This window comes from Crocodylus porosus, unplaced genomic scaffold (assembly GCF_001723895.1).
Source record: "Crocodylus porosus isolate Cpor-Errol unplaced genomic scaffold, CroPor_comp1, whole genome shotgun sequence".
Lineage (NCBI taxonomy): Eukaryota > Metazoa > Chordata > Crocodylia > Crocodylidae > Crocodylus > Crocodylus porosus.
In genome coordinates this window covers 121299746-121321414 of record NW_017728943.1, presented here as the reverse complement: position 1 = coordinate 121321414, position 21669 = coordinate 121299746, and positions in this window count along the sequence as shown.

The following is a 21669-nucleotide window of genomic DNA, read 5'->3' as shown; positions in this document are numbered from 1 at the left end:
AAGCAGAAATTGTCTGTTGACAGTCTCCACTAACACTATAATAGCAAGAGCAGTGACCCATTCAGTTGCTACTGTCATTCACAATGAACAAATCTATTTATGAACTTTGGGAAATGAGAAAGAAACCTAAAAAATGAGAAATGAAATTGTTCCCCTGAGCTAAAGTGCCAGAGAAGCACTTCTTAAAGACTGACTAATAAGAGTCAATACGCACGGTATTTGAGACAGTTGTGCCATCCAAGGCAAATGAGTGTCTGAAAGACTTGGCTTAATTTGTGCTGTTTGTGTGAAGAGAAAAATCCTTAAAAAAATCTGGAACAAAAATAATTTTCTCTACATCCTAGAGAGATGCCTCTAGCTATATAAAGGCATGTATTACATTGTCTGGCTTAGAATTTGCTGTAGGTTTCATATCCTCCATTTGTTATCTACTATTTTGTGAAATCACAAGCTCCACTGCCAAGGGAATGATACTAACCCGAATATATTAGTAAATGGTAAAGGAGGCAAACAATATCTTTTAAATAGCTTGGGAAACTTCTAGGGCTAGCTCCTTTTTCACTTTTGACATGCCCAAATGGCACTTATCCAGGAATATAAGTTCCACTTGAGATACTTGCACAGTTTTTGATCCTGTTCTGGGCACAAACTGAATATTCACTTGGGTACCCGTGTAAGTCTGGAAATTATAGCTGGCTAAAAGCCACTGACTAGCTGGGTCTCTTTCTATGTTTTAACTCAATAGCCCAATAGTTAGGGCACTCTTTGACGAAGTGTAATACAGGCAGCCCTTGACTTGCAATGTTTTGAGTTACAACATTTCACACTTACAACGTTTATAAATTGACACCTTGTTTCAACTTTATGATGTCAGTTTCTACTTTACAACACTTGATCCGATGCAACGCCACACCAGCGACCAAGTTTGCTGCATCACTCATCTCCCTGGAGAACATCTGTCCAAACTTGCTTGGACACTTTCTTTAAGAAAGCAGACAAGACTCCAGAAAAACCTGCAGCCAAGACTCCTGAGAAGACTCCAGCCAAGAACCCTTCAAAAAGTCCAACCAAGAGCCTTTCAACAAGTCCAGCAAAGTCACCTCAAAGAAGTTCTTCCAAATCAATATGATTTCTATTTACAATATAATAACATTAACATAGCTATATTACTCATACTCATACAATATACTTGATCAAGTACAAAATTCTGGGGTATTTTTGGTGAAAATAAGGTATCGGCCTTGGTTCAGGAACCAATCCCCCATTTATAACATTGTTTCTTATGAGAAAATTGGTTCTGATTTAGACGCGGTTTTCAGGAACCAATTGTGTTGCAAGTCCGAGGACTGCCTGTACTCAAGTTCCAGGCCCCCTTCATTCCAGCATAGTATTCTAGCCGCCAAACCAGAGGATATGCATCCTCTAAGCTCTTCTCTAGTTCTCCCCTTGAGATGGGCCTTCTGGGCAGCTGAGAGATGTGTGGGGCTAGGAGAAAATGGGAAGAGGTGTGTGGCTCAGTGAAATCACTGCTTCTGTGAAAGGGAGGGGTGGGGCTTGGGTTCTAACTTAGACCCTTTCTCCTAGCGAGGCGGAAACTTTCACCATCTATTTTAGCTGATGTCTGTTAAATGTGAGGTGCATTTAAAAAAAAGGGGGGCTTGGAACCTTAGTCTGTCACTTCCTGGATAAGTGCCCTAATTGCTAGGCTATTGGGCAAAAACACAGTAGGATTGCCCTCATCTTTATCCTCTTTGTTTCTGGCAGGCATGTGAGTAAACACCCAGGGTGATTTGATTTCACCAGTGAGAAGGACAGAATTGCAAACTCTGCACAAGTACAAAAAATAGCATTTTTTCTGGCTGGGTAAGTGCCATTTGGGTGAGTAAGTGAAATAGGATCTAACCCCCTGGTACCTTCTTTGTCTTTCATTGCAAAATCCATTAGAAGCTAATAAAATAGTAGTGTAGACAGGCAGCTAGGCCTTGTATCTTTATTTATAAATAGGAAGCACAGTTGTTTAAAACCAGCTATGAACAACTATGTCCAAGTAAGTGGTTTCCTAGTATTCCTACTGTTGTTCCAACTGTGAAGGCAAAGATGTAGCAGCTATTAAGTCTGTCTTCACAAATTGCACTGTTGTTGGCAGTCTCAACAGAGTTTTGACTTGGCATAGAGGTTTTCAGCCATGTAAGTTGATCACATCCAGAAAAACAGAGTTACACTGTGTTTTGTGTCAGTCTGGGGATGCTTACAATGATGCCACAGAGAAGCAGAGGGCTTTGGTTTGGCTATTAATCTAAAAGCCGTTTTTAAAGTGTAAAATTCAGCTTTAAGACTATACTTAACAAGGCACAATCACCACACTTATTCTGGACATGATTTGAGCTCCCTAAGGCTTACATATTTGAATATGTAAATCAACATATCACAACTGATATGATTCTGACCCATTGCTCAAATTCATAGGACAAAGCTCAGCCCGACAGAATGTTGGAATATGGCTGAAAACAATTTTAGGGAAAGCAAATTTGTTTAGGTGTTTGGACTAGTTGATCCTTGAGCTCCTATTATTCTATGAATTACATTAGATGACACAATGCTCATCACAATTTAGCAGTCATTATAGACCATGGCAAATCACATTCTCAGTGAACTGAAAAGGACCTGACTTCAGCAGTGACCTTTGTCAAATGGCACAGAGTATGTCTACATGGCATATTTACCTTGCCATGTGGCAGTGCCTGCAAATGCAGTGTGCTGCTCTGCGCTTGCTGCCTCCTGAACCAGAAGCAATGAAGCCATGTTCACACAACACTTGGAGTGGACTAATTGACACTGAAGAATAACAGAGCAGATTATCCCAGCCCTGTGCTAAGTAGCTCATCCAGTGTCTTGCCACCCTGGCTGAACTGCTTTCAGTTGAGGAGGTAGCCTGCAAAGAGTAGCATGAGATGTTGAGGAGGCTGCTTCTTTGCACACCAAGTTCGCTTTTTGACATGGCTTCAGGCACCAGGTCCAGGTCTACAAAATTACAGTAGATATAAGCCCTTATATGTCCCAAGTTCAAAAATGTGTGCTGTTATTTTCCTGGGTCTCAATTGCTGTGTTGGTAGGAGAATGCTGTGAGGTTAAAGGAATGGCTCTTGCTATTTCATATCCTAGAGCAGCTCACTCCTGAGATGCCATTTAGTGCTTAATAACCCTTTTTCTTTTTCCCTTTTCATATTGGTACCAAAGATGCCATGATGATAATGATGGAGAGAGGCATGCAACAAAAATTGGAGGAGAAATATAGGAAGGGTTTCCTCAAGGGGACTTTTGTGATAGCTTCTAGTGGCAGACAGTGGAAAACACTCTTAAGTTTGGAGGTTGAACAAGCAGGCTTCATTGATAGTGATTAAGTATTTATTGCTGTGATGGGGTCGATAGAAGCAGATAAGACAATAGTACAAGGATCAATCACTAACTGAAAACATAGCACAAACCGATGGGGTAAAAATTTGCACCACCTCTGTCTGCATAATCTCTGGAACCACAGCACAGCATATTGCCACATCTATGACAGAATCTCAGGCCTCTGATAAGAGTACAAGAATCCTGAACAAGTGACAGTCACTACTCTCTTTTTCAATTTTACTTAGAAAATCCATTTTTTGATTATAATACCACTTTTTAAAAGCTATTTAATTAAAAAAGAGATGTTATTACAGTTGGAATATGGAGAAAGACCAACTAGTACTTTCTAAAAGGCAGGAGACAAGGTAAAGATGCACCATATAGAGTGACTGATTCAGAAATGCACAAACTTTTGTGAGCATTTGACAAAGTGAGCTCTTGCTCATGAAAGCTTGCACATCTGTGATTCAGTTAATCTATAAGACACATCTCTACTCTGCCTTCAGACTATCATAGCTAAATGCTGCTTCAGAAAGGTAAACCCATAAAATATAATGTTTTTCTGAACTAGTATGTGTATTTCCACTACCTGTACTTTGAAAAAGGCTCCCAGACTTATATGACACTTATTAATATGGTCCCATAAGGGCTCTTGGCGTTTAACATATTGGCCTTGTTTCACAAGGCAAACTAAATGCCCATTTTGATACATTGGTCCAAATTTTACAACCCTCCTGCCCCCTCCTTACCCTGCCCTCACTTAAATTCCTTCTAGTTTCTGTAAGCAGTTATGTTTCTGTGGTTGTGCATCTACACATCCACCAAAATCCTTGCATCACTAAGCTGCTTGGCACCTTGCTTCTGCATAGCTCCCATTATGATTCACAAAACAGATATGTATCTCATCTGTAGAGCTTGTTGTGATGGACGTATTCAGAGGAAGACTGTAGGCACAATAGCTCAACAGGTAAAGCACTCACCTGAGAGATCATAAACCTGGTCCAGTTCTCTCCTCTGCCTTGAGTAGATGTTGAAATCATGTCCCAGCAGAGTGTTTTAATCATTGACTCTGCCACTAGCTGTATTAGGCTTAGGGTTTTTTTCCCCTTAAATGATTATCTTATTTAATTTTGTTGTGCTTCATTGCTTGTTTCAGTCCCAGTTGGCATTTCAGGCAGAGAGAGAGGACTTAAAAAGCAGTGGCACAGGAAAATAAAAAGCAAGTGCAATCAGTTTGACACACATTTTTTGTAACCCTCAGTGTCTAAGTGTGCGTAGCAGGAGGGATGCTACAATTTTACATAGAATAGTGCCTATTGTGTCAAGAATTAACTGCAAGCTTCCACATATAGTCCAGCACATTGAAATCTGCATACCTTCCCGTTAACAGCCTAGGCAGCCCATGTAAATCCCACCTCTTGTTCATACCTGACTGCTTCTCAGTGGGTGTGTTTACATGTACTGTGCAATAACTAAAATTACTGTATAGTATGGACATGTGTCTGCACATGCACACCTGTACTGCACAGTAAGTATGGTGACTTATGCTGACTTGAGTGTAAATTTGACACCTGCATCATGCAGGTGTCTAATTTCTGCCCAATTAGTTACTGTGCAGTAACACACATGTAGATGCCTTGCTGTGCAGTAACACTGTGTGTGTTTGTGGACTGACTTGGGAATAACTGTAGTCAAAAGTCAGTCCACACAATGTTAATGAGCTTTAATGCCTACATGTGTAGATGCCGGCCTATTCCCATTTACTGAGCAATAATTTACTGTGAAGTAAATTTAAGCTGGCATAAATGCATGTGTAGACATACTGGGTATGTCTTGACATTTTTTTTTGTCTGAAGTTCACAGTGCACACTGCAATACCTGCTGCCAAACGAAGTAATGTGTCCAGTAATGTGTTTAATGACTAAAATGGTATTTAGGACTAACATGCTAATGCCAAACATATTTACAATTACTTTTAGCACTAAAAACAATCAGGCTGTACATGCTGCTCAGAAGCTATATGAGACCCTAAAAATAGTTTTGGTAAACCTTAACCCACCTCTCTTTTTGGGGGACAATCAGTCCAAAAAGAGAGGTGGCAGCTGATTTCAGAAAACAGAGGTCAGAAATTGCGGCGAGATCCAGGAATAAAGAGAGCCAGGACTGTGGAACATGTAAAAGGATAAAACTGAACCTCTTTACATGCAGAGGGGGTAGAAAGGAAATGATATTGTTATCAGCTTAAATCAAGCCAAAGTGTGAAAGCTGACTTCATAAGATTTCGTGAATGGAGATATTTGAAAAAATGCAACAAGCAAAGCATGTTGCATCCAGAAAGCCACAGTCACATGGAGAAGAAACCCCATCACTAGATCTAGCCTGCCAGCCATGCCCAGTTAAGCAGCAATGTCAAGCCTCATCAGCTATAGAACTACAGACACAGTCTGTAGGGCTGAGAGGGAGGGGTGTTCTGGGCACTGCTGGCTCCACCCGGCACATTGCGGCACCTCCCCACCCTCCACCCCAACTCCTTCTCCTGATTGGTTGCTGGACCGCTGCCCTTAGCCAGCAGCGAGGAGTTGCTTCTTTGTGGACAGATGTAGGGTGGGGGGGTTCACACGTGGTGGCTGCCATCTCCCACCCCCTGCTGCCACCTCACAGGAGCAGGGCCAGGGGACAAAGGCAGTGGCACCCCCCTGCAGACTGCACAGGTGCTACCCAGCCAACTGGATGTGGTGGGGGGGGTTGCACATGGTGGCCATTGCTGCTGCCACCCACTGCCCCATGCCGCTGCTGCATGCTGCTTTCCCATGGCTGGTTGCATCTGTGGTTCCACGGGTTGCTGATAGGTGGTGCATGACTGGCTAGGCACAAGGCCTGCCAGCAGCCCATGGAGCCGCATGTGTGACCGGCTGTAGAAAAACGGCACGTAGCGGCGGTGGACAGCAGCACAGGGCAGCGGATGGTGGCGGTGCTGGTGGGCAGTGGTAGTGGCTGCCATGTGCAAGCCTGCCATACCCCCTGCTCCACATCTAGCTGCTGCCACCAGAAGCTGCCACTTGTGAAAAAACGTTGAAAACCCCAGCTGTAGTGTGAAGCATTAGGAGCCTGGAAGACTTTGAGTGATGGCTTAGAGGTTTGTATTATCTGAAGCTATCATCTGTTGGAATGTAATGTTCAGTCTGAACAACATGATTATATAACAGGCTTCTCAGTTTATCTGGTGCTGGTCATCTCGACCAGTTCCTCCCCATTGGCTGTCCTGTTCCTTAAACTCAAACTAGGCATCTTCTGCCTCTTTGCTCTTCCTTCCTCCCCATCCACTGCTCCTTGCCTCTGCCTTCCCTATAGTTCTTTTGTGAACTATAGGCACTGAAGTGTTTATACAACCAGTTTTTTGGTTGTGTTTTTTTTTTTTATAAATGTACAAATGTATTAAGCCACACAAATGACATTTGTCACATGTACATCATGACAACCATCAAATGTACAAGTGCCCAAAGGTAGCTATGTGATGCTAACCATACCACTCCCCTGTGTACCATTGGCTAAGAAACTGACTTTTCCTTAATCACACTCGGTCAAGAGGCTGTTAGGCTTCAATGGACATTCTTTACTTGTTAGATTGGCAAAAGTCTTCAAACACTATTTTAAATGTACCAAATGTCTATTTATGTAGTTCACAGGTAGAAGACTGGTGAGAAAGAGAAAGCATTAAAGGTGAGGCAGAGAGCAAAATGGGGATAGTGTTAGAATTAAGAAGGTAAGTGTTTAAAGAGTCTTGTGAGTGCTTGCAAGAAAGCCAGAAGAATCCTTAAAACAGAAGAAGAATCTTTAAAACAAGGCATTCTCCTGTACATTTTGGCTGTAGGAGGCCAGATCCCCTTCTGTGATGTTACTAAGGCCTAAAAGATATTTCTTGCAAAAGGTCTTTGCTTATAACCTAACCAAACAAGCAGTGAATCACAAAATTGGCTTGAGAGCTTTTCTGACATAAATTTTCTCTTTTCACATGAGTATAGGTGACTTTTCCTGAAAAAAAATAATTCTGCCCAAACTGATTTATGTACAAAAATATGTGACACTATTTGATGTAAACTATTTTCTGACAAATTACTCAGATGAGAAAATATATGACAAAATGCATTATGATTGATATTTCTAAATAAAAAAGTGCACATTAATAATACTTTGGAATGAGTCTATTTTTAACTCTCAGATTGTTTCTTTGGTAGAGGATCTGGAAGAAAGATTAGACTCACAAAAATAATCTTAAAAAGCCATCTCAAAATACATATAACTCACAAACTAATTAACAGAATTTTCTGAACATTTATTCTGTACTGAAATATTGAATGCTGTGAATTTGGAGAGGATATTTTTTTTCTGCACTGTGTGTGTGCAGCCAATCTGATTTTGTCACTAAGCTCCTTTTTTATTAGCTGTATGTTTCTGCTAGAATGATCAGAAGTTAAATTCTTAACAATATTTAGGTTGCCATCTTTAGGTTTCAGAGTTAATAACTTACAGGAAATCCTCACTGTTCATGGGTATGGCATTTATGGTTTCAAATATTCATGAATGCCAAACCTGCATCTTAAATATACTTACAGGAGCTCCTCGGGAGCTCCATGCTTGCCGCCACTGGGCTCTCACTGCCGCCGCTGGGGTCCCACCATTGCTAGAGCAGCCCTGCCCCTGCCCCCCCCAGCTGCCAGGGAGCACTGCATTCATAACCGCAGACGGTCTTCATGAATGCAGTGCCTTATTAGTGGATTTCACCGTTCTTGGGGATCACGAGACTGTATCCTCTGCGAATGGTGAGGGTCTTCTGTACTGATAAATTTATATCTCTTGTATCGTTTGTTTTATCTGTAGTTTCTGAAAGATACTCTATCAGTTACCGGTTCTCGTCTTTGCAGTTTTCTTTATAACCATGATTTTTATTTGTTAGAAACATAAATTCATTTTTAAATAGAAACTTAAATTCTACAGCGTGATAATACATAAGGGTAACACAAATCAATGAAAATATGTGGATCAGACCCAGAAAACTTTAGAAACAAGAAAAATAACAAATTAGTTTGAATGTGCCTCTATTTTTAACTTCTATCTTTCTATTTTTTCGCTGCATGAACAAGTTCAGGTTTGTATTAATTAAGCCCCTTAATACAGTACAATTACCTTCAACTCTTTTTACTTATTCCTTCTGTTTATCATCACTTCAACCAAAAACATGTATTTCTTCATATCCTTAGGTTTACAGCTTTTGTTCATATCTAGAAATCAGAATTAAGTAGAAAATGTATTTGCACAAGTCCAGCAGGAATGCTTCTGCTCAGTCAATCCGAGTAGTAATTGATATTCCAAGGAAGGTACTTACAAAGTTTGCAAACAGACGTGTATGTTTCTTAATGGAAAAGAGTACTCTTGACATTAGGCTACAGGACAGATTGTGTACCTTTCGGCTAGAGAGCTTTCATGCCCAGTCAATTTATTTGACTGTAGGGGTGTAATTGCTTTCTAAATTTCTACTACCAATATGGTTTGTCAGGATTCTGCATGCTTGTCCATAGTAGAGGACACCTGCAAGGGATTTATCCACTTCCTTGTCAGAAGACTGGATTCACAGTTTCAGGATTTGTTTGGGTTTCATCAACAATCTCTGGCAAAGTCTTTCGTTCATTACTAGTATTAAATACACAAGAAGCCTTGGAAATAGAAAATTAAAGTTGGAAGGGACCTCAGGAGATCATCTAGTCCAATAGCATTACTGAGGATTATAACATCCAATATTTAGGCACCTGGTTGTCATAAAGGAACACACAATGCTCAGTTAGATACTTAATTACTTTATACAGTGCATTGAAGGAGTTAAATGCAGTAGCATAACTAAGGATCAGTGAGCAGCCCCAGGTATCGATTGAGAGGGGGAGCAAGAATGGCAGAACAGTAGGGCACCTGCACCATCACACTAGCGACCTGTGTTCTAGGAGCTTTCACTGCCACCACAGCTGCAGAGGTCTCAGCTTGGCTCCCTCCCAACGCAGGGTGCTGTAATTATTAAGTGTGCCTCTGGTTAAATACTTTACTACTTGATTCATAACAGCTAGGGAGTTTGGTGTAGTAGCTAACAGGAAACACTGAGGACAAGAGTGTATCTTTAAAACTAGTCTCCTTCTGGAGCTTAGGTGTTTTATTCCTTACCTCATTCCACTCGGCATGCACAGGTTGGACCTCTCTCTTGAAGGCAGGCACCTCTTTTTTTCTCCCAAAGCCAGGAAAGGGTCACACCTTCCTTTTAAAATACCCCAGGGGGCCCCACTTTTCATATGATAGTTTAGTGGTTAAAACCCTCATATATGATGTGGGAAACCTGACTTCACTGTTGTGCTCTACCTGGGAAGATTCAAGCCTACCTGAGTAACCTTACCACTAGATTGGAGATCCAGGCACTTGCTAGCATAATGAAGCTGTAAGTCTTTTAGACAAAATGAAATGACTTCAAAGGAAAGTATTGAGTCCAACATCATCCCAAAGTACTATATATCCTGGTGGTTAGGGTATGTGCTAGGGTTGGTTTGTATCCCCTCATTCTGAGGAGGGAATTGAACCGGTATCTACTATTTCCTGTATGAGTGGTTGGAGCATGTGGCAATACCACATTCTCTCAGTTTGTTTTCTGTGAAGCCTCATTTAGTTTTAAGCATGCCTGTTGGACTGAAGCCCTCATGCAACATAAGCAGAGGAATGCCTAGCTGTAGATTCCAGTGGGTCTTTGGCATGAGCTAGGTGCAGAGCTGCTCAGCACTGGGAAAACTGAAAAGCTTCTGGACATGTCAAGAAGCAGAACTTCAGGCACCTAAGACATACTAGCATTGAAAACTGAGATGTCCACAGATTCAGCTGAGGTATAGGTGACAGCTAAGTGAGACCACTGAGGATTGCATTTTAAATGTAAATTTCAAAACTGAAAGCTAAACAAGGCTGTGGCAATGTGGGACTCCCCGACTAGCCACAGTGCTAGTTGCCCCACTTGCCTTTGGGTACGCCCCCCCACCTGATTCACCTTCCATGCCTTGTTATTAATTAATTGATTGTAATTAGGCAGGAGGCTGCCCATTTACCGCCCTGATGCCAGGGGGCAATATCTACCACTCCATACCTCCCCTACACCACAGTCCATGCCTCCCAAATGGCATCCAGATGACAATATGCTCCTGGCCTACGGCCGGAGCAAGCTTAGGCCATGCTGTCAGGCCTCAGTCTCATGCACACTCATACCGCCCGCCTCTCACTCGGGCATCACACATTCCACCCTCTCTCACAGGGTCTCTTTCATCCATCGACAAGTTATTCTGCCTTGCTCCCTCTTGGAGCAGGCCCTTTAGGCCATAGGCTTAGCTAGTCCATCCCTTGGATGGCAGACATACCATCTTTTGGGCCTCTCCTGTGACCCTCACTGGGGTAGTGGCCAGCCAATTCCCTGACCAGGCCTAAGCTTACTCTGGCCCCTTCTGGGGGCAACTCACTCTCTATAAACATGCTGGGAACTCGGCCCTCTGGTTTTCCTTCCCCCCACACTGGGGCTCTTCAGCTCTGCCCCTTTCTGGGACCACCCCTCACCAGGACATTCTTATCCCCCCACGTGGGGCTCCACACCACTCCCTTCACTCGGGGCTACTCATTGCTGCCCTCTCACTTGGGGCTATCCCCTCACTGGGGTCCTCATTTCTCTCCCCCTCACTTGGGGCTCCACACCACCCCATTCACTTGGGGCCACAGGGCTTCGCTCCCCAGTGGGCTCAGGTGGCCATAGGCGTGCCTGGCCCCACTCTCCCTCCTCAGGGTCTCTCAGGTGGCCTCAGCCATTCCTGGTCCTCAACTACCTCTGGTGTTACCTAAACCCACCTGAAGGTGAGGGCTAGGGTTAAGGCGCCCCTACCCACCTTTCACTGGGGTGATAACTGGCCTGGCATTTCCTGGGGGCTCCCATGCCACTGAGAGCCCTACCAGACCACCCACTCCTGGCAGGGTTCAGTTTTAGGTCATGCTCAGGACCAGGAGCCTCCTAACCATCTTCTCCTTTACCTCCAAGATGTTATGGAGCCTGACAGCTAGGGAATGTTGCTGCCCTGCCAACCAGCCAGCAGGGACCTGAGCTGTTTATATAAGTGTACAGAGCTTTAAAATGGCCACCGCAGTCAGGCACCTGCCGGCTGCTTGGCCTAGGTCTTAAAGTGGCAGGCACCCACAGTGCCCTGCCACACATCTTCTCCCTTTAAATGGTACCAGGGGGAGGTTTCCCCAGCTGGGCGGGACTCTCTGCTCCACAGCAAAGTTGGGCCCTCCCCTCTGCTCCCTGGCTGGAGCTCCAGTAGAGACTACAGGGACACCAAGGTCTGCCTGGCTTCCCCCTGCCCTACCTGCCCCACCCCCTTTCAGCTCGCTACTCAAACAGGGATCCTCCCATCTCTCCCTCCCATCTCCCACACACACACCCCAGCCCTATGGACCCTACACATGTGGTATGCTAGCTAATGTTGAGAGGTGTCTGTATGTGTCTCCAGTTTCACTGGGAGGGGCAGACAGTACAGTGACTACTTAGGGCTTTTTGGAGCTAATCAACAGGTCAGCTGGTAAGCTGTTTAAGAAGACTTTAAACTAATGGAGAGAAGCTACTGTTTTGCTGATGGGGTGATAAACACTGTTATCACTCCCTGCTGGCTTGCTTGCCTGTCAGTTTGCTGCAGACAGTATAAAGAAGCAGAGTGGGAGATTGAAAAGCACCGTATCATCAACAGATGCATACACTGCACACCTCCCTTGCTTCAGAGTGCTAGCAGGTGGCTGGGGGCACTCCCACCCCTTGAGCAGCCAGTGGAGAAAAGCCTGGGATGGTGCAGGCAGAGCTCCCTAATCAGAATGTCCTGCCAGGGCCTAGCCACTCCTCCCTAGCCACCGCTCAGCACTGTGCAAGGGAAGGGAGGACTACTCTAGTGTGTGTCCATCCCCCGCCCCTGGCTTCTAGCCTGAGCCACTGCAGTCATGTGCCTGAATTTCCTCCGTCCAGAGTGAATGTCTGCCCAGTTACAAACTGGTTCAGCCTAGCCAGGTTAGACCAACCTGCAAAGATTGAATTAATTCAGGCTCAGGCTTTTTGAATGTCTGTCTCTAGCCTTGGGGGATTTAGCTCTTAGTTTCTTTCACAAGTGCCAACTCAAGAAATACCTGGATTTATTTCTGTCTGCGTATAGTTTGGCCTCAAAGCAATGTGGCAATATTGTTTTGACAACTTTAGGTTTTCTAGTTAAAATAGTTTTAGGTTTACATTAGTGTTTAATTTTAAAAATCCCCCCAAGGTCTTCAACACTTTTTACGCTGCATAGCTAGTGCAATGAAGCCATTTATTTTAGTGGTGCATTCTCAAAACTTAACTAGAGTCATCACTATTGTTAAGTGTGGTGTAAAACGATGGTGCTATGCAAATACTTACTACAAATAAAGAGCACTTTTCATAGCTCTCAAGTACTTCACAAGCATTAATTTTTGTCTCAGCACTCTGGTTAAGGATATACTTATTTTTGTTCTGATAATTAGTTTGTCCAGAGATAAAATGAATCTCAAGAGGCCACACTAAATAATTCACTGTAAAGGTGGCAACAGAACCTCAAAATCCCAGTGTCTCACCTTTGTTATAACTACTACATAACACCAACCCTTCGAAGTATGAGATTCGTACATGTCTGAAATAGCGCTGAAAATAACACAAATCTTTACAACCTCCACTAAGCAAGTCCTACTGGAGAACAGTTGAGCCACGTAAAAAATATTTAATGGACTCCTGGACTGTTACCTGCCTATAAAACCAGAACAGGGATGACTATTGCTATGTATCTATCATAACTTTAAAATGTAGAATCTAGCTTTACTGGTCTTTTGAAATGAAACATATTTTCCATAACAACATTTGGCTCTAAAGGATGCCTACAACAAAAATACTGAGGGGAAAAAAGGAAGAGAGATAAAGCATGTTTTTAATGTTGTTTCTAATCTATAAAAAAAAGTGCCTTAAAGAGTTTTTCTGGTTTTCTAATAAAAACAAAAATATCCTTTGTTTCCATTTGAAATTCAGATCAAAGATAATATTTGCAGAAGTGTTTAAAGCCCATCTCCACAAAAGTATTTAGGTGCTTAACTTCTTGAAATTGACCTTATTGGTTAGGGATCTTATTGGTTAGGGACAGACAAACCAGATAAACCAGTTTAAGTGATCAGAAACTGGTTTAAACCTGTAACAGAACAGACATTCCATGCACTTAAACCAGTTTCAAAATGGCCAAAACCAGTCTCAGATAAACCTGGTTGAGTGTAGTATCAGACTTAACTGATTTGGCTCAAACCGGTTTATGCAAAGTCTGTTGCAGACCGTTAAGAATTTTATATCTTATCATTTTAATGAAGGCATAAAAAAGATTCCAAAAGACTTCTGAGATTAGTAGGAACCCAAGAAGAATCTGACTTGACATTCTGATATTTTCCAGATACAAAACATAAAGAAAAAAAGACAATATTTCAGTTCTTTTTAATATATTTATGAAGGAAACAAAAATAATTTTTTTAATGTCTACAGACCGCTTTCAAGAGATTATTTGTAGGAGTCCAATTTTCAAAGCTCAATTTCTAAGTTAGGATTCCCATCTAATTTTATCACTCAAGTTGGCACTCAGGTGCCAAGACTGAGGAGTCGGTATACCTTAGATCTTAGTTCACTGCCTAAGGGCAGATGCTTTACAAGTACTAAGTAGTTGTGATAAACCTCACACAGCAGGGAAACAGTTAATTGGGCATGGGGGAAAGTAGGACACTGTGCCAAATAAAATCTCCTGGCTAAGCAATCAGGAGGCTGACTTAGCCTATAACAGAAATTGAAAGGAAGGTCTAAGCAGTCTGAAGACAGCTCGGAAGCTGAGTAAGGAGTGAGCAAAAGGTTGTTTACTGAGAGGTACATTTGACCATCCTCTGAACTAGAAGGATAATTCTTGGGACTGATAAGCATGCCAGAATGAGGGATCACTCCACAGGAAGGAATGGTAATAATTAGGCCAAGAAACAAAGATAGAAAGTAGCCCAGGGCATGATGAAGGTAGAATCTGCTGGAAAAATTATCCTGGCATTGGGACTTAATGGAGAGAGAAAGAGGGAGATGACCTGAAGTCCCCAATCTTCAAGGCTTCTGTGCCTGCTAATCTAGTGTAGAGGACTTAAATTGCATGCATCTTAAATTGACTAAAGGACTTAGGTTGGAATGAGACTCTTAAGTGCTTACCAGCCTATTACAGCAGAGGGTCCCAAACCCCTACCAGCATAAATTTTGTATTTTAATCCCTTAAATGCCAATTATTATTATCATGAAAATTAAATCTGTCATTACACAATTTCTCCCACATACCTCCCCCAGAGATGTCTTGCATATCCCCAGGGGTACACATACCCTGGTTTGGGAACCCCTGTATTAAAGGATGCCGCAGGAACTGGAACTTATTCTAACTATGTTAACCCCAAAAGCAACAGGCCCCTCACCACTTCTGCCTTCATCAAGCACCTTCTGCAGGCAGGAGCAATGAGGGGACTGATTCTTTTTTTTTTTTTTTTGGTGGAGCCAGGGGTGTGAGCTACCAGCCGGCCGAATGGCCCCTGAGCTGGGGAGGGGAAGCAGTCCTTCCCTCCGTGCTGGCAGTGCCCCTGGGGCTGCCCAGGCAGGCTCAGAGGCAGCACCTGGCCCGATCCAACTGTTCCCTGAGCCTGCTCAGGAAGCAGTGCCCAGCAGACTTCCAGCAGGCGGGCTCAGGGAGCAGTTGGATCAAGCCAAGCGCTGTCTCTGAACTGGGGCAGCACCCGGCTCACTAGCAGCCTACCAAGACAGCCCTGGGGGGGCTCCGTTGCTGTGAAGGGAAGGACTGGGACTCCCCTCAGCTGAGGGGCCACTCAGCCTGCCTGTGGCTCACCCCCTGGTTGCAGGCAGGCTCTGCCAAAATAAAGAAAAAAAGGATCGGGTCCCTCACTACTTCTACCTTTAGTAGGTGCCTGCTGAAGGCAGAAGTAGTGAGCTGCCCAATGCTTTTTTCAGTGGAGTCTGCCTGCCTCTCCTGAGGCTGGAGGGTGAGCTACTGGCAGGCTGAGTAGCCCCTGAGCTGCAGAGGCCCTTGGTCCTTCCCTTTGCAATAGCAGTCTTCCCCAGGGCATCCAGGCAGACTACTAGTGAGCCGGGTGCTGCCCCAGCTTGGAGGCAGCACCCAGCCCAATCCAACGCTTCCCTGACCTTGAGCTAAAGCAGCACCTGGCCTGCTAGTAGGCCTGTCTGAAGCAGCTAGTATTCACTTTGGATTCAGATTCAGCCAATTCGGGGGACGGTGATTTGATTTGGTGATTCGAATCACTGTTCCTAATCAATTCAGCCAAATCTGATTCAGAGATTTGGCTACTGCTGAATATCTGAATTTCCAAAACTCCAAATCACCCAGGCCCATCCCCCGCCCATTCTCCCAGCCCAGCAATGGCTGCCCCGCCTCCCACAGCTCCCAGCAATTTGGGGAAAAAAAGCCCTGACTCAGCAGGTGCTGCTGGGCAGGAGGCAATCCCCACTACCCCATGCTGTTTGGGGGGCTCTGCATGATCCCCCAGACTCCCCCCCACTGTCCCAGCTCCCCCATGGCTGCCCCCCCATGTCTCTGGCCCTTTAAGGAAAAAATAAAACCCCCAGACTCACCAGTCCCTGCTGGTGGGGGGTGATCCCAGCTGCCTGCCACTGCCCTGCGCCATGTGGGGGGCTCTTCCATGAGTCCCCTGAAGCCCCGAGGCTGCTGCTGGAGTGGTGAGCCCTGGGGGTTCTCTTGGGTTTTTTTGCTTCTTAAAGGGCCAGAGCCATGGTGGGCAGGGCAGCCTTGGGTTGGGCTGAGGGAGCGAGGGAGGGGTTGGGGGAGCTCATGCAGAGCCCCCCACGCAGCATGTGGCAGTGGGGGAAGCAGGTATCACCCCCCTTCCCAGCAACACCTGGTGAGTGGGGCTTTTTTTTAAAGCCCCAGGAGCTGGGGTAGGTGAGGGAGCCATGGCGGGGCTGAGGGAATGGGTAGGGGTGAGGGGGATCTGGGGGAGCAGGCAGGGCATGGGGCCTGGCAGGGGTCTTCCTTCAGCCCCCCCCTCCCCCACCCCTACTTACCAGCTCCGAGTCTGGCTTCAGCTCCCTGCTGCAGCCACCAGGGACTGTCCAAATCATCACAGCTCTCTGAATCTTTTCCAGTTCAGCAAAACATGTAAGCCCATGCTTAGTTTCAATTTAAATCAATAGGAGTTACTTAGGCTAGGTACAGATGTTAGGGGAGGTTAGGGGAAGATTAGATCACATTAAAAATGACACCTGATTCAACTTAATTTGCTAGGTGTGGACCCTACATTAGTTTGGTCCATCTAAGTGCAAACTATACAGAAGTATAGGACAGTTAGATTGGCCTAAAAATGGCTGACCCAATCTGGTATACCCATATTAGATCAAATTGGCCATTTTTTAGACCTATGTAACTGTCCTGAACCTCTGTAGAGTTCCTACCACAGCCCCAGGGCTGAGAAAGACCAGCTACTGGCCTCAGCCCTGGGGCTGCAGTTTCCTTCCTTATCCACTTTGTGGCACCAGGCTATTTTTAGCCCCCTCTGGGCCCTTCAACCCCAGATAGACAGCCCCTCACCCCACGCAGAGTAGCTAGCTCCCCCTACCCCCAAGCCTGCCAGAACCCCCATCCTGCAAGCTACTTCCAGTTATGCTTTTTCCAGCATTCATCAGTGCTGGAAGCCAAGCAAGTAAGTTAGGGTGGTGGGAGGGGTGGGTGAGATGGGGGAGTTGTTCTTCTGGGGTGGCTTCGTAGCACCTGGTTCTGGGGGGTGGGGGAAAGAGCCCCCCCCACCCCATTCCTCCCTGCGGACCCTGCCTTCTCCCCCAGTCCCTTGATTATACAGACCCTGCTTGCCCCTTGACCCTCCCATGGACCCTGCCTGCCCCCCAATCCCTTTAGGCTCCCCCTGTTAACCTTCCCCATCCCAACTTACTTTATATTGGGTGGCCATTTTTAACTCTATCTAACTTCCTAGTAACCTCCCTGAATGTTTGCATGCATTCTTAAAATTAAGTATTTGCTTAACTGAATCACAACTAGAATGCAGAAATGGTTTTATGTTAGTTCATAATTATGGAGCTGACAGCTGAAATGTGTAGTGCTTTCTGACAGATTTTTCTACGTGCAGAAAACAATGTTTTCATGTCATGCTATTTTGTTTATTTTTTTCTGATTGAGGATTGCCAAAGAACGCATTCAATAACCTTGAGTCAGGCCCCAGAAATTCATGCAATTTTCAAATAATGCTTTATACATTCTTTTTATTTGCCTTCTGGAATGTAAGCCCCAGGGTTCAGGTTTTCCAACTTTTCTTTGCACTTGTGAGGTCTAGAAACTTACTTTATTTTAATAATAGGTAGTCACCTGGCTTAAGATCCACAGTTGCAACAAATACCTCAAATATTGCGAGATTTACTATAGAATTGGCAATGTTGATTTAACAGAAAAATGACATCTATTCCAAGCTCTACCACTGATTAAAATATAGCCCATAGCTACTAAAGACAAAAGAAAATGAACCAATCAACCAACCAGCTCAGCCAATAAAATACACATCATCAAAGCAAATCTCTCAACTTTTCCAGTCCCCAAAAGTAATACCATAGCCTCTATTAGCTTACCTGCTCCACAAGGTCCATTCAAACATAACAATATAAGGGAAGGTGAGGACTTATGAGTCCTGGCTCTCAAAACCTTGCACACTGAGGAACGTGGAAAATAACACAGAAGTGATAACAGGAGAATTAAGATTGTTGCTGTCAGGACAGTAAGTTGGAAAGAAGGAGAGGTGATAAGCCTGAAGTGCAAACCAAGACAAAAGATGCATGTGGCCTTGAAAACAATGGCATAAACTTAAAACTCAGTTTGGGCTTCTAGCAAGAACCAGTGGAGGTCAAGAGCATGGGAACAGAGATGTTAGAATATAACATTCATGAGATATTTAAAGAGATGTAGCATGTCCTGCTCTCCAAGACAAGGTAGAACAGTTGTTTTCCTTCTTCTTTATGGCAACCTTTCAGATATTTGCAAACTGCTGTCAAATATTTCAAGTATTTGAAAACTACCCCATTAATCTCCTTTTTCTTCAGACTGTACATACTTCATTCACTCAACTTTTCCACATATGATTGCACCCCAACTGCTTTATCATCTTTTTTGCTTACTGTTACATTCTCTCCAGTTTCTCTACATCAGTGATTTTCAACCTTTTTTCATTTATGGACCTCTAAAAAATTTCAAATGGAGGTGCAGATCTCTTTGAATTGTAAGGGTGGATATTCACATACTTTTGATTGATCATGGTTATCTTTCAGGGACCCCTTAGACATAGTCGGTGGGCCCACAGGTTAAAAACCACTGCTATACATCTTTCTTAAAATATGGTTCTCAGAACCAGACATAATACTCCAGCAGAAGACTAATCAGTGCCACCTGTATATTGCCTACAACGCTTTTGATTGCATTTGCTTGTCTTGCAACAACTGGCTCATGCTGAGTTTGTGATGCATTATAACTCCCAGAGCTGTCTTGCCCAGCCAGTTACTCCCTGTCACTCTGCATGTGCACATTCATTTTTTCATCCCCTGGTGGAGCAACTTAGTTTTGTCTCTTAGATTTCATTTGGATGCCTACAGTTCAATTTATTTGTTCACCTCCATTCTTTCTGTTCTCTTTTCTGTTCCATTATAATTAACCTGGCAGATATAGTAATTTCTTTTGGAACACTTCTGTGTTCTTCACTTATTATTCAACACATCATCTCTTTTTTCACAGTGCTGCTTTCAATTCAATGTCCTTAGAAAAACATTTTTTACTCCCCGATCAAGTTATATTTCAGAAGATCTCATATTATAGTCACATAATTGCTTTACATGCTCTCTGCCTTTATTTTTTCATTTTAGTCCTATAACATATCCACAGATTGCTCTTCTCCCTTAAAGCATGCACTAATTTGTGTTTGAAAAATTACAAGTAAGTTTGCCCTTCCTTTTTATTTTTAACTTCCTTTGGAAACATCATTTCTACCTGCTGGTTCCTGAGAAATCTGGTTAGTACATATCAAATCTGGCTACTTCCTACACTATTATACTCTAAAATGCCCCCACTATGAAGCTACAATTCTCTAACTATAAATGATACTTGATCTTTGTTTTGTTTCCCTTATTTATGGGCCCTGCCCTACATTTTTTTCATCATTTCTGGCTTATGCATTTAAAGAGACAAATTTAAATGTTTGGCTTTGGCTCTGCTGGTATTAGACTCCCCACTGTGCTTTCATTAAGTAAGAATTGTCTCCATGCATGCATTTTTTAAGCTGCTTCAGAAATTGGTACGTGGACAAGTTAGTAGGTCACTTCCATGGGCCCCCTGCTGCCTGCCTGTGCTCCCTCCCTTTATTTCCATCCTGTGCCTGCCCCTTCCCCCCCTATTCCCCCCTGCAACTTTCTCTCCCATCCTTTCCCTCTACTTCCACAGCCTGCCCCGTCACTCCTTGTCCCCTGTTACCTTCTGCTGCAGCTCTGCTGCTCCAGTGGAGTCAGCAGCAGCCCAGCCCAGCCAAGGAGAAGCAGAGACAGCTCCCAGCTAGGCTGGGTTGGGGCTGGAGGGACTGGAACCAGAACAGAGAAGGTAAGCAGGGAGGGGGCAGCTGGGGGAATGGGGGCAGGGGTGAGGGAGGCAAAGGGTTGGGAAGCGGGGACAGGCTTGGAGGACAAGGGGTGGGGGAAGGTTGCAGGTTCCTGCCACAACATTATGGTCTCCCCTGTGCTTTCTCTGGCTACATACCACTTTCCCCCACCCCCAACCACATGCTGCTTGGGGGGAAAATAATTCACCTTAGACAGATAGATAGCTAGATAGATAAGTACAATACTACCAATCAAAATGATAGTCAGTGTTGCTGGCACAAGAGCCTAATCAGTAACAAGTTCTTGCAGACTTCTGTAAGAATTTTAAGGTGGTGGAGGAAGCAGGCTTTGAAGGAGGATCATACACTAGTTTTGCAGATGTTTACAGGACATTCTTTCCTAGTGAAGCACAGCAAGATAGGATGGCATCACAGACTGATCAGAGTCAACCTGTCAACAAAAATGGAGAGGTGATAGAAAAGGTGAACCTGTAGAGAAGCTCAACAGGGAAGATGCTTAGCTTAGATTTCATGTGATAAAGAAAGGGTAGCCAACAAAGTGATGCATGGACAGAAGTGTCATGTCCATTTTTCTATCATCTTTCCAAATAGATATGAAAAGTGAGCCTGCATCTGTCAGTGACAGAAGAGAATGTTGCAGTAACTGAAATTTCAAGTAAGAGCCTGGAGAAAAGTTTGCACTGTGTTGATGATTAAGGAAGGCTAAATGTTAAATATGAAAAAAAAATTGGTACGACTGAGACCTAGCCTGGACATGATGACTCTCAAGAGAGGTCCAGATTGATAATGGCAATACTTACAGGGCTGAGTAACAAGCAGTATGGTGCTGAGGCCCACAGGGATTAAGGAAAGAAAGTATCAAGAGGGACTTGTAGGGAAGATTAAGATGTTACCTTTTTGAGTTTGAAGGCACAAACATTGATGAGATGCTAAGAAGAAAGGCAAGGATTTCAGCTGGGATGGAAGAAGATGGGTTTCAAGTAGTAAAATAAATCTGAGAGTCATCACCAGCCTAGAGATAGTGGTTGAATTGGTCCATAGATGGAATTTCCCAAAAATAAGAAATAGGAGGAGATCAAGGTCTGTGCCCTATAGCACTCCCACAGGAAATGGCAGGTGAGAAGGATCCTCCAAAGGAGGAAGTAAAAGGATGAAAGAAAACCAGAAGAGCACACTTAGGAAGTCCCAGGGAGGGATTGACTTCAAGAAGAAAAGCACAGTTGGTGTCATAGGCAGTTGACAGGTAAATCAGGGAGAAGATGGAGTTTTGTTTAGAACAGGGTCAGAAATTCAAAAAGCCTGAGTCTGAATTGATTCAGTCTTTGCAGGTTAGTTTAACTTGGCTGGGCTAAATCAGTTTTGTAACCAGACAGACATCCCATAAATGCAGGCACATGCCTGGAGTGGCTCAGGCTAGAAGCCATGGGGGGGGGGCACTAGAGCAGCCCTCCCTTCCTT